The sequence below is a fragment of the Macrosteles quadrilineatus genome, unplaced genomic scaffold (genome assembly GCF_028750875.1).
Source record: "Macrosteles quadrilineatus isolate MER2022 unplaced genomic scaffold, UCM_ALF_1.0 Scaffold_6__1_contigs__length_79288215, whole genome shotgun sequence".
Taxonomy (NCBI): domain Eukaryota; kingdom Metazoa; phylum Arthropoda; class Insecta; order Hemiptera; family Cicadellidae; genus Macrosteles; species Macrosteles quadrilineatus.
Genome location: NW_026542599.1, coordinates 43,681,858 through 43,694,108, shown reverse-complemented (window position 1 = coordinate 43,694,108; position 12,251 = coordinate 43,681,858). Strand labels below are relative to the sequence as shown.

Genomic DNA, 12,251 nt, shown 5'->3' with positions numbered 1-12,251 from the left:
GTCCAGCGGATATTGAAGATTTAAATTATTAAATAAACTGTTCAAAGGATATTGAACAGATTTTCTACTACCTATGCTAAACTGATGTCAAACAACACGTCAAACTGATATCCGTAATCGAACGGAATAAAGTTAAAACCTTTAATAAGCATCGTTGCATATCTTAAGTAAAATTACATAGAACTGATATGGAGTAGGATCGCAAAATTGATGTCCGACAAGAAAATAAATTCATCTGATATTTGAGGAAGTATTGCGGGCAGTTTCCATCATATTGTTAATACCCCCGCCGCAGCAAACCTGCAGACTAAGCGAATTTCCATTTGACTGATTGGATTTACACTGAAATGTCTACTTAAAAATATAACATTTATTCTTGATTTAAATAGAATAAGTTTAACAAGTACTTAGGTTTGCTGCATCAGGGAGGGTAAAACTGATTTTTTTTGTAAAATGTGAATAGTTAGTAAGAAATAAAAACATTTTCCAAATTTGATCAAAATATGTTCACAAACAAGCAAACTACAACAGTTTACTTATTCTCCATAAGAATAACATGGGAATTTTAAATTTACATTTTTTTGGAATTTTCTCCGTAACCATTAGGCGCATAATAACGCTTCAATATACTAAATTATTTGTTTTTTTAAGCTCTACAAAATGGTTTGGAAAGAAATTGCTAAATTTCATGTTTTTTGGGTCAAAAATTAGAAAAACCTATTTTTACCCCATAAAACCCCCCGTAAACCCCCGTTCCCATGGTCCGATCATGCTGGATTGCGAACTCGTTCGAATAAACATACTTTTACACGTTTGTACCAATTTTCATCAAAATCGGATCATTTTTGCTCGAGTTATCGTGCTGACGGACACATATATATATATATATATAAATATATAAATATATAAATATATAAATATATAAATATATATATATATATGTATATGAATTTGAACGGATGGTGTTTTTGGCCTCTAGAGACCTCAAAACGAAAAAAAAAATCGGTCCCGCGTCCAGGTCTTACCATGAGTACTACGGTAATAGCTTATTCCCTATATGGGAAATTCGCTAAAAATGTTGACGGTTTCGAAATCTGGAATCTGGTTCAGTCCTCTTGGGGTACTCGATTTTCAACAATTACTTTTCGTAATGGAAAATAAAGAATAAATGCAATTTATATTAAAATGATTGCAAACCGTAGTCCAATACCAAAACGAATGCAACTGATGTTGTGTGGCAAACACATAAAACTAAATACTGTACAACTGATGATAAGCCATAATCCATATCAAACGTAACACATAAAGCATTGTGATTTATTTTTACATCGAAATTGGTCTAGTAGTTCATGTATTATAGTAAATGTAGGCGTAACTCGTTTAAGAATTTTTAGAACAAAAAGCTAAACATATTCCATTATCATCCATTTTAGTTAACGTGAGTCCGTTAACAATGAGCTACGTGTATTACGATGAAGTATTATGGTTTAACACCTTTTAACAGCCATAAAATATAACGTTTACGTCAATAAATATATTCAGGTCTCACGTACAAAGCCTGGGTTTAAAGGCGGTTATCGGCTGGCAGAATGCCAGATTGTTATGGACGAATGGTTGCTGAAAGGACTCCAAAAGTATTAAGTATATTGCTGTTTCACAGTTAAACTGTTTAACACACTGTTTGAAATATCATACCGTCCCTGAATGAGCATTTGGTTCACTTCCGTATCGAATATTCACAATACAATGCACACACTTTATGCTTTTCCCAATAATAATTTCGTTGCTTAAACCAATGTGTGATTCAATAATCGTATTTGTGACTTACTGGACCGTATTACTAGTGTAAAACTGGTTTTACCCACGACAGTATTTAAAACTAGCATTTTCAATTCAGTTCATAGAATTGAAAAGATTGTAGAAGTTATAAAGGCACTCGCCAATGATATTCAACGCAATCGTTAGGTGAACTACTATAAAAATGTTTCCTCTAATTCAGTAAACAAACATTTTATTTTAATCATTTTAAGGCAGTTATATAAGTATTGTTCCTATACCTGACCGAAATTCGTTTTAAATTTCAGACAACACTCGAATATCCCCAAAATAAATATTTTATGAAAGAAATATTCATTATTTGTTCAAATGTAAAAGGCAATTAAATAATTAATCTATACAAGTTAAAAGTTATGGATCTTTAGAAATTAAAAAAATCCATCTAGAACAATTTCTCAGATTCCGAGAACCTTTAAGAGTAATTGAACCCAACAATTAATCAATTAATTTATTTATTAAATGAATCAACATTTTTAGGTCTGTCTCTTTTTGTTACAAACGATTTCAAGCAAGCAAACAAAAACAAATATCAATTACATAATTGGGCATATTGGTAACTGACCATGATTAGGGTAACTGGATAAAACCATTGTTTAGCTAATCACCCTTTGGTTTTATAATTAATTATCCAAACGAATACGTTTCACTTCAGTAACTATGGCCAAAAGCTCTTCAGTATCCACGATTGATCATGTTTTTCTATTACTTGCTTATGATCCAACATGGTGATGTATGACAAACAAAAAATTACATACAATACTACGGGACATCTTCAATACGCAACAATAAAACCTTAACAAAATGATTAAATGCCTCTTACATAGAGGTTATGGTGAAAATGTCGTTTTCGACATACTGGAGCAAAGACTGCAGATTGTAATACATGCTTTGCGGGCCTAAAGTACCTCTTTACTCCCTAGGGAGTAAAAAAGCTTTTTGGGTCCCTGGGGAATAAAAGTCAGCCGTAGTAAACAGTTGTAAACGGATGGAATCGCATGTATCAAAATTAATTATCGATTGATGTAATCAACTGTTCCATTCTTTTCAATAAAATAGGTCGAAAAAAGTATATCTATAGTATAATGTACATTGTACACAATCGTAATAGACGAAAATTATAGAATCACTTAAACAGCTGCTTATTTGCATTAGCTACATTGAAAACAAGTTGAATGTTGTATTGAGAAGTTATCTTCAAATGGGAAGTATTTTCGTTTTCTAACTTAGTTTCATTAAAAAAAGTTTCGTTATGACGAAATATATATTTCATCACACGGGAAAAAGGTGTATTTTCAACACTTACTAATTTTTGTGAAACTTATTCTCGGGTCTAAAATAGACACTCTCTTAATGAAATCTACTATTTGGTTTACCCTGTTTCAAGGAGTAATTGTATTTTTTCCGAAAAGTGCAAGACATAATTTTTTTTAAAGCTCCGGCGAAATACAGTTAGATTAAATTTAAAATCAATTGTATTTCTTAGACAGTCACTAAACTTACGAAACCATTATTAAAATCAAAATACAGTCAAAACTAACATACTCAGGGTTCATTCTTGTATTTAGAAATTAATTTTCCAACCACGCAAACCCTTTCATAAATCGACTAAACTTTTACCAAGAGCAGAATTGTCGACCGACCTTAACAATAACCTGTCAAAACCATTAACGCATATATCCGAGAGTTTGCTCCTTCCACACACTTCAGGCCTAGACGGTACAGCTACCCCACACATAGTGAAAGGTTCAACATTGTTTCGTAATTTAAATCCTAAACCAATGTACAACCTGGCTACGCATAAAGTACTGGGGGACCGAGCCTTACCTCGGTTGGTTGATTGGATTTAATAGCTTAAAACAATGATCATAAACATACATATATAATTTATGTACAATGTTTTATTACAAACCATTTATTAACTAAAATAATATTAACTCTGTAACGTAAAAATATGCAATAAAACGAAATTGAGATAAACATTATCTATATGATTGTAAAATGCTACTCGTACAGCATTTTTCTCACCCTTAATCATTAAATTCCGTTGTTCATTACAATAATTATCCACGCTAATTGATGACAGCAGATAAAAAAATCATAATAGTTTCAAAATGGCTCCCTTCAATTTTCATCAAGTAACCCAAAGTCTCTATTTCACAGCGGTATATTTTGAGACGAAACAAGTTTACAAAATTGTTTTTTAAACGTTGCAAAAAGACAATAAATTGTTTATGTATGACCGTTTTATAAGTAGCCGTTTCAGTTCAGTTCTTAGAATTGAAAAGTTTCACATAACAGCATAGTTTTACCATTGATTGTTTAACAGTCAAAGGTTTTACTTAACAACACGGGTAACGGGCCTATGAGGTTCAAGAATTGAGAGAAAAAAGTAAAATTGTAATGCTTCGAACTTCAACTAATCAGCTGATTACCAATTTAATTGTTAACAATTAGTGCAATTAGTAATTGGTAAAATGATTCGTTGCATCAATGAGATCGTTCTGGGAACATGTACCGGTGCAAAATATGTGTCGTTCTGGGAGACTGGTGAGTTAGTGCCGTCATATTCGTACTGTATCCATACTATATACACAAAATGAGGGGTTTGTCTGCCTGCCTTTTCATAACGTAAACACACTAAATTAGATGAGATTTTGTTCTAAGATTATCTAGGTACCTCCTAGACTACTAATAGCTATATTTTCATGTGCATATTTACCATGGGATCTGATCCCCAAGCTTACAAAACTCCGCGTTAAGGGGGGGGGGGGGGTTAAAAAAAGAATGATTTAAATTTGTACTTTTGTTTTATTTTGATTTAAATTTTTTTCAAAAATGTTAGCTATTTTACTATGACAAAGAGCTGATTAAAATCAAAGAGCGAGAATACTCTATATTTTGTGTCAAAAGGAGTCAACTTACATACTATGATCAAAGGTGGCACTCTAAATATTTCCCATAGGAGAAAATAACTACATCCTTTTGTGCTCTCATCCTTTGGCGAAACACGAATAGTTTTACTGACACTTTAATCAAACGATTTCCAAAATGTAGGTAATCCATTTGAACATCGGCTATGATCTGATCGTAACATTTCAACCTAAGATTTCACCAATAAGTTGACGACAATTACGATTACCAAAAATGTTAATTTCGTCTGATTCCTTTAACTAATGATGTATAATGCATTATATACACAGTAAGGGACTCTATTGAATTAGAATTGTTTTGTTTCAACTATGCAGGGATTATACCATTACCGCTCCTAACTATTTCTAGTGAACAATTTTTCTCAAGTGTTTAGTATGGCTTTTACTCTGTATAATGTATTTATAATGAGAGAGTTATCTTGTATAGAGATAGTTCTCTCGTGGCGAGACTCGTCTCATCTGTTATTTAAATATGTGGATCTAACGTTAGAGGTATTTTCGAACGAACGGGTCACGGGATTAGCATATAAATAAAAGCGGATCAACGAGATTTGAACCCAGATCTTCTGTGCCTAGTCCCCCAGCTGTATGGACCACCGCGTCCCTAAACATCAAGCAAACAGATTGCCGTAAGACTTTGGTAATCGTTTTATGCGAGCTAGAAAAGCTTTCCCCGTCTAAATCTTAATACCCAAAAGAGCTCTTCATCTCTTGGAGTCAGTAAATAAATACAGCAAGTATAAATTATAATACCAGTCAAAATTAAACGCCATCACGTTTAGTGTAGTCTCTTTTACAGGACTAACCTTTACGGGGTCGATGGACTTAGAAGAAACGTTTTGAAAATTTTACAATTCATATGGAGAGTTATATTGTTTGTTTAAGGAATATGCCGTTCATTTGGGATTTAAATGAAAACGTTGGTGTGCCATTGATTTATCAATGTTTCCATTAGTTTTTAAAATGTTACCATTAATTTAGGAAATCAACCGTTCATTTGAGAAATTTCATCACTTACCTGGACTAAAATGCAATATTTGAGTAGTACTTTTTTGAAATTTTCTGAAAACTGTAGCATAAGCTTAGATTCATCAAATGTTTCCAGTCGTTTTGAAAACGGTGTCATTCATTTGAGAAATATACCATCTGTTTTGAAAGTGTAACCACTTATTTTGAACTTTTTTATGGTCCAAAAAAAGGATTTTTTTGCAAGTTATAGTTAGTCGTACAAATGAATCAGTTTCCGAATAGGAAGCATAACGAAAAGTCACACGAGTATAAAATCAGACTTTGTTTTCGCTGATACGCAAGTGCGATTAATAACTCTGCCAGTTCCGGACGATATATTACTGGCAACGTTACATCGGCGGAATGGTTAAAAACCCGCTGAGAAAGCTGAATTCGGCTGAATCAAATTTTGTCATATGGAGATTGGAATTTTCTATGTTACTATTATTTTATTAATATTGTTACAAGTCAGGAGCCCCGCGTAACAATAGCCAGGCGCCGTCTCAAAAGGGTTGTTTGTTTACAAAGGTTTCTCCGTACGTGCCAGTGAAAGACAATAGACCCATGTCAACGGACTACGTCAATAGGGTCTTTGACATCCACCAGAAGCTTCTACGGTGATCTGTAAACAGCTTTGTTTGGGCTACTAGGTGCCTCCAGAATGTTCCACGGTAAACTTATATAAGGGACCGTCTTCCGGCACACGGCAGTTGAGTTGAGTTGAGCCTTCCGAGAATCGTCCTAGCGAGCGCCCGTCGGTGTTAGTGACCAGTGCTAGTGCTAGTGAGAGTGACAGTGTAGTGACGGTGTAGAGACAGTGTAGTGACACTAGTGACAGTGTAGTGACAGAGTTGTGACAGAAGTAGTGATAAATCCTGTAGAGGCTAGCTGTAAGTAGAAACATTGTAAATTAGAATAGGCTTTAGCTAGGTTTAGATAGGGTTAGTTAGGTGTTAGGTAATTCTAATATCTGTAAAAATATAGAATAATACGTGTAAATAAATAAGTAATATAAAATCGCCAAGTTTTTATTGTAAGAACCTGTCAAGCCCGCAACAATTGGTGTCAGAAAGCGGCATTTTTTTGGCGATTTTAATTGTAAAATATTGAGTTTAATTTTAGTTGTATTAGATATTTTAGTAAGATTCAGGGTCTTCGATACATTGTAGTAATTTGTGTCGTAAATTTGTTTACAAAGAAAAAATCATTTATTGTAAAATTATTTTAATTGTTTGGCATAAAAAATGGCTTTCAAAGGTGTGAAACTTGATGAGTTAAAAGTAGCTGATCTTAGGAGAGAATTAGAAGAACGAGATCTTGATACTAGTGGAACTAAATCAGCCCTTCAGGCACGCCTTAAACAAGCTTTAATTGATGCAGGCGAAGACCTAGAAAACGTTTTATTTGAAACATCAGATATGAATAAAATGCTTAAGAACTTAGAGTCAAAAATGTCAGAAAATAGTAAAACATTAGAGTCAATGTCAGAAAATAGCAAAGCATTAGAGTCAAAAATGTCAAACCTAGAAGCTAATATCGAGTCTAAAATGTCAGAAAATAGCAAAAACCTAGAAGCTAGCATTGAGTCAAAAATTTCAAATGTAGAATCAAAAATGCTGAACAAATTAGGTGAATATTCTAGCAAAGTTGATAATTTAGAAAGTAGAATAAATGAAATCGATGAGAAAGTTAACTGTATAGAAAAGAATCTAGAAGATAGGTTAGTTGATAAGCTTAGGCAGGAGATGGCTGCATCGGGGAGCTTCACACCTGCTTCATCGGCTAGCACTAGCGAACTTCAGCAGGATAAAACCTTAGATACGATCTCCAAACCAGCGCCCACCATTGCTGCCGTTGCCCCTCAGAACATCGTTCCTCACTTCGATGGCAAAACTCCCTGGGAGGACTACATGCTTCTCTTCGAGACAGCGGCTATGGTTCATGGGTGGACCGAGGAGACAAAGGCTTCAGCACTGTGCCTTGCACTACGGGGCGATGCATTAGCTGTTCTGCATGCTATGCCAATGGCGGAGCGGAAGAACTTCGCAGAATTAGTAAGGAGATTGGACATGCGCTTTGGACATCGACACATGGACCAGCTCTACCGATCACAGCTACGGAACCGGATCCAGAAGCCCAGTGAGTCACTCCAGGAGTTTGAAGCCGACATTGCTCGCCTGGTGAGAAACGCTTATCCCTCAGTCACGGATGATGTCTACGAGAGCTTAGCGGTGGATAAATTCCTAGACGGACTACGGGAACCGGAGACTCAACAGGCAGTGAAGCTCGCCAGGCCAAAGACACTCAGTGACGCTCTGACACAGGCGCTGGAGTTCGAGGCTGTGCGACAGTCGGTGAGAGGTCAGGCCCGAGTCCGTGTGGCAGACGCAGAAACTACATCTCCACTTGACATCGAGGAGCTGGTGAAAAGAGTTCTGGAGGCGCTAAAAACACGTCGCCGGCAGATACGCTGTTGGAGCTGTGGACAGATGGGACATCCCAGGAGTAAATGTCCTTCAACCACATCAGAACCGGAACAGGAAAACTAAGGAGGGTTGATGGAAAGGGGCAACCGTCAGCCCGCGATTTGAAAGCCCCTAGGAAAAGTGTTAAAGTTGCTTCACTTGGAAGTCAGTCAAGCAGTTTCTACATAGACGGAAAGGTGAACGGGCGTCTCCAAAGCTGTCTTCTGGACACCGGGGCGACTATGACCATCCTGAATCCAAACACTGTGTCGAATGATGATATTTCACCAACATCATGGTCTCTACGTACAGCTACGGGTCAGCTGGCTCAGGTCTATGGGCAGACGGTTGCTACCTTCCACATCGGCGGCTGCGTATTTAAACATTGCGCACTAGTTGCCGACATAGACGAGGACGTGATTTTAGGAACTGACATAATGGTGAAGTACGGACTGAAGTTGGACATGTCAAGAGGACTAGTGACTCTCGGAGACGAAGATGTCATACTTCGGCGTGGGAAAGATATCTCTGCACGCGTACTTCTACTGGAAGACACAACGCTACCAGCGCGCAGCCAGGTCATCGTTCAAGCTACTGTAGAGGGAGATTGGACTAGTGGGCAAAGTGTTCTGCTGGAGCCAGCAAGTGACAGTGAATCCCAGCTTGGTCGTGGTGTCTTTGTCGCCAGATCCTTATTTAACTTGGGACACGAAAATCCGGTGCGAATGATGAACTTGAATGGTTTCCCTGTGGCGATAAAAAGAGGAGTGAAGATCGGAACGTGCGTGGCTGTTAACTCAGTGGTACGTCAATTAAAATCATGTCCACCATCCCCAAATGGATTGCCGAAGGAGCTGGAAAATTTCGTGGAGAGCACCTGTCAGGATCTGACGCGTCAACAAAGTGCGAAAATAAGGGACTTCATTACCAGATGGCAAGATGTCTTCGAATACGGAAGCGGACCTAGAGGAAGAACAAACATTGTACAGCACAAGATAGACACCGGAGATGCAAAACCCATACGTCAGGCTCCTAGACGACTCCCGCTAGCAAAGCGTGACGAAGCTGAGAAAATCATAAATGAGATGGAAGCGGATGGTGTCATCGAGCCTTCTAGCAGCCCTTGGGTGTCACCTGTGGTACTAGTGAAACAGAAAGACGGCTCAACAAGATTTTGCGTAGACTACCGCCTTCTCAACAATGTCACCAAGAAAGACAGCTACCCTCTCCCCAGGATTGATGACACACTCGACACTCTGGGAGGATGTCAAATATTCTCAACTTTGGATCTGAGAAGTGGCTACTGGCAGGTCGGGCTCGCTCCTGAGGACAAGGAGAAGACGGCGTTCTCTATTGGGACAGGACTTTGGCAATTCACTGTGCTGCCTTTTGGACTTTGCAACGCCCCTGCTACTTTTGAAAGGCTTATGGAGAACGTCCTCAGGGGATTGTCATGGGAGACATGCCTGGTTTATTTGGATGACATTATCGTCTTAGGTAAATCCTTCGAAGACCACCTGAAGAACCTAGAGAATGTCTTCATGCGACTGCGGATGGCTAATCTGAAGTTGAACCCCAAGAAGTGCAACTTGTTCCGCAAACAGGTCAATTACCTCGGCCATGTCGTATCGGACAAAGGAGTGTCTGTGGATCCGGAGAAGATCAGAGCTATCACCGATTGGCCAATACCTCAGGATAAGCACCAGGTTAGGAGCTTCCTCGGGCTGTGTGCTTACTACAGGAAATTTGTTAAGGGATTTGCTAATATTGCAAAACCACTAACCAAGTTGACCGAAGACAAGAGGACCTTTGTTTGGGATAACGACTGCGAGAAAGCTTTTGAAGAGCTGAAGACTAAATTATGCAGCGCACCCATATTGAGCTACCCACGATCCGACGGAAAGTTCATACTAGACACGGACGCCAGCAATACAGCCATTGGAGGAGTTCTTTCTCAGCTCCAGGATGGAGAAGAACATGTGATCGGGTACTTCAGTAAGGTTCTGTCAGCACCTGAGCGTAATTACTGTGTCACCAGGAGGGAGCTTCTCGCAGTGGTTAAGTCCATAGAACACTTTCATAAGTATCTGTATGGAAGAAGGTTTCTCTTGAGAACGGACCATGCCGCACTGATGTGGTTGCTAAGATTTAAGTCTCCGGAAGGACAGGTTGCAAGATGGTTAGAAAGGTTACAAGAATATGACTTCGAATCAATCCATCGTGCGGGACCGAGCCACAGGAATGCAGATGCACTATCTAGAAGACCGTGCGGGGACAACTGCGTGCACTGTACACGCAAGGAAGACAAAAGTGCATCAGTTCTTCGCGTGACCGCCGTTGACGACGAATGGGACAGTAAGAGACTGTCTGAGGACCAGAAGGAAGACCCAGACCTAAAACACGTCATGCAGTGGAAGATGGACAATAAAGGAAGACCGTCGTGGCAGGATATTGCTCCATTGTCTAAGAACGTCAAGACCTACTGGGCGCAGTGGAACTCGATTTTAATGGAAGAAGGAGTTTTGAAGCGAGTCATCGAATCGGAAGAAGGGGGGCACCGAAAACTCCAACTAATAATTCCAAGGAAGAGGGTTCCTGAAGTGCTAAGGGAAGTGCACGATGGAATTTCTGGAGGCCATCTAGGGGTACATCGTACACTGGTGAAAGTAAGGGAGCGCTTCTACTGGGCTAATCAGAAAGACGACGTCATAGACTGGTGCAGAAGGTGTGCGACCTGCGCAGCATCAAATGGCCCTGTCAACAAACGAAAAGCCCCAATGAGGAAATACAACGTAGGTGCCCCGTTTGAGCGCATCGCCATTGACGTAGCAGGACCGTTCCCCATGTCCGATTCTGGAAATAGATTTATTTTGGTTGCAATGGATTACTTCAGCAAGTGGGTAGAGGCCTATGCATTGCCTAACCAGGAAGCGGTAACAGTTGCAGATATATTAATCAAGGAAATGGTGAGCAGATTTGGCGTCCCACTCGAACTTCATTCTGACCAAGGAAGGAATTTCGAGTCAGCGGTATTCTCTAGAATGTGTGAAGTTCTTGGTATCCGGAAGACTCGAACAACACCTCTTCATCCACAGTCGGATGGCATGGTAGAGCGCATGAACAGGACGATGGGAAGGTACCTGTCAAAAGTTGTCTCCGATCATCAGCGGGACTGGGACCAATACCTGCACCTGTTCCTACTTGCGTATAGGAGTTCGGTCAACGAAACCACCGGCCAGACTCCAGCCAACGTAGTTTTCGGCCGAGAGCTCCGTCTTCCATGCGACCTGCAGTATGGTTTGAAGCCAGATGAATGTGTGGTTGGCGAGGACTACGTATCGGATCTGCGGAAGAGGATGGACGAGATACATGAGAAAGTTCGTCGCAACATATCTGGAGCAAGTGACAGGATGAAGGAGAGGTACGACGTGAAGGCCGAGAAAGGAGGGTTCACACCTGGTGATCTCGTGTGGCTACACAACCCCCGAAGGCGTCGTGGATATTCGCCAAAACTCCAGAACTCGTGGGAAGGACCTTATGAAGTTATTTCCCGTCTAAATGACGTCATCTACCGGATTAAGAAGCAACCAAATGGCAAACCCAAAATAGTCCATTTCAACAGGCTTGCACCCTACAAAGGAGATCACGGCCAACAAAATGAACAACAAGTTCGCAACATCTCAACCAAACCAAGAGACGTCGTGCCCGAGACACGTGGAAAGGCGGAATTGAAACTGTTATATAAGGACCTCTTCACCTTGCCAGTGGATTATGCCTTGGCCCACTGCGTAGCAGAAGATCTGAGAGCGTCGCGAGGTATAGCCACAGTCTTCAGGAAAAAGTTTGGAGGGACTGAAGATCTTGAGCGTCAGAGACCCGCCATTGGTACCACCCTTCACCTGAAGCGCAATGGACAGCATTTGTTCTACCTCGTTACGAAGGAAGCGTCAAGCCAGAAGCCCTCCTACGAATCGCTGAAGAAAAGCCTGCAAGACCTGCGAGACAAGCTTCT

At 39.7% G+C, this 12,251-nt stretch overlaps 1 protein-coding gene across 7 annotated transcripts in view; it reads right to left on the bottom strand.

Annotated features, from left to right (window-relative positions):
• The window catches only part of LOC128996278 (multiple PDZ domain protein-like), a 318,908-nt gene that overhangs the window by 223,809 nt on the left and 82,848 nt on the right, over positions 1-12,251 (bottom strand). The gene's annotated exons all lie outside the window — the stretch shown is intronic.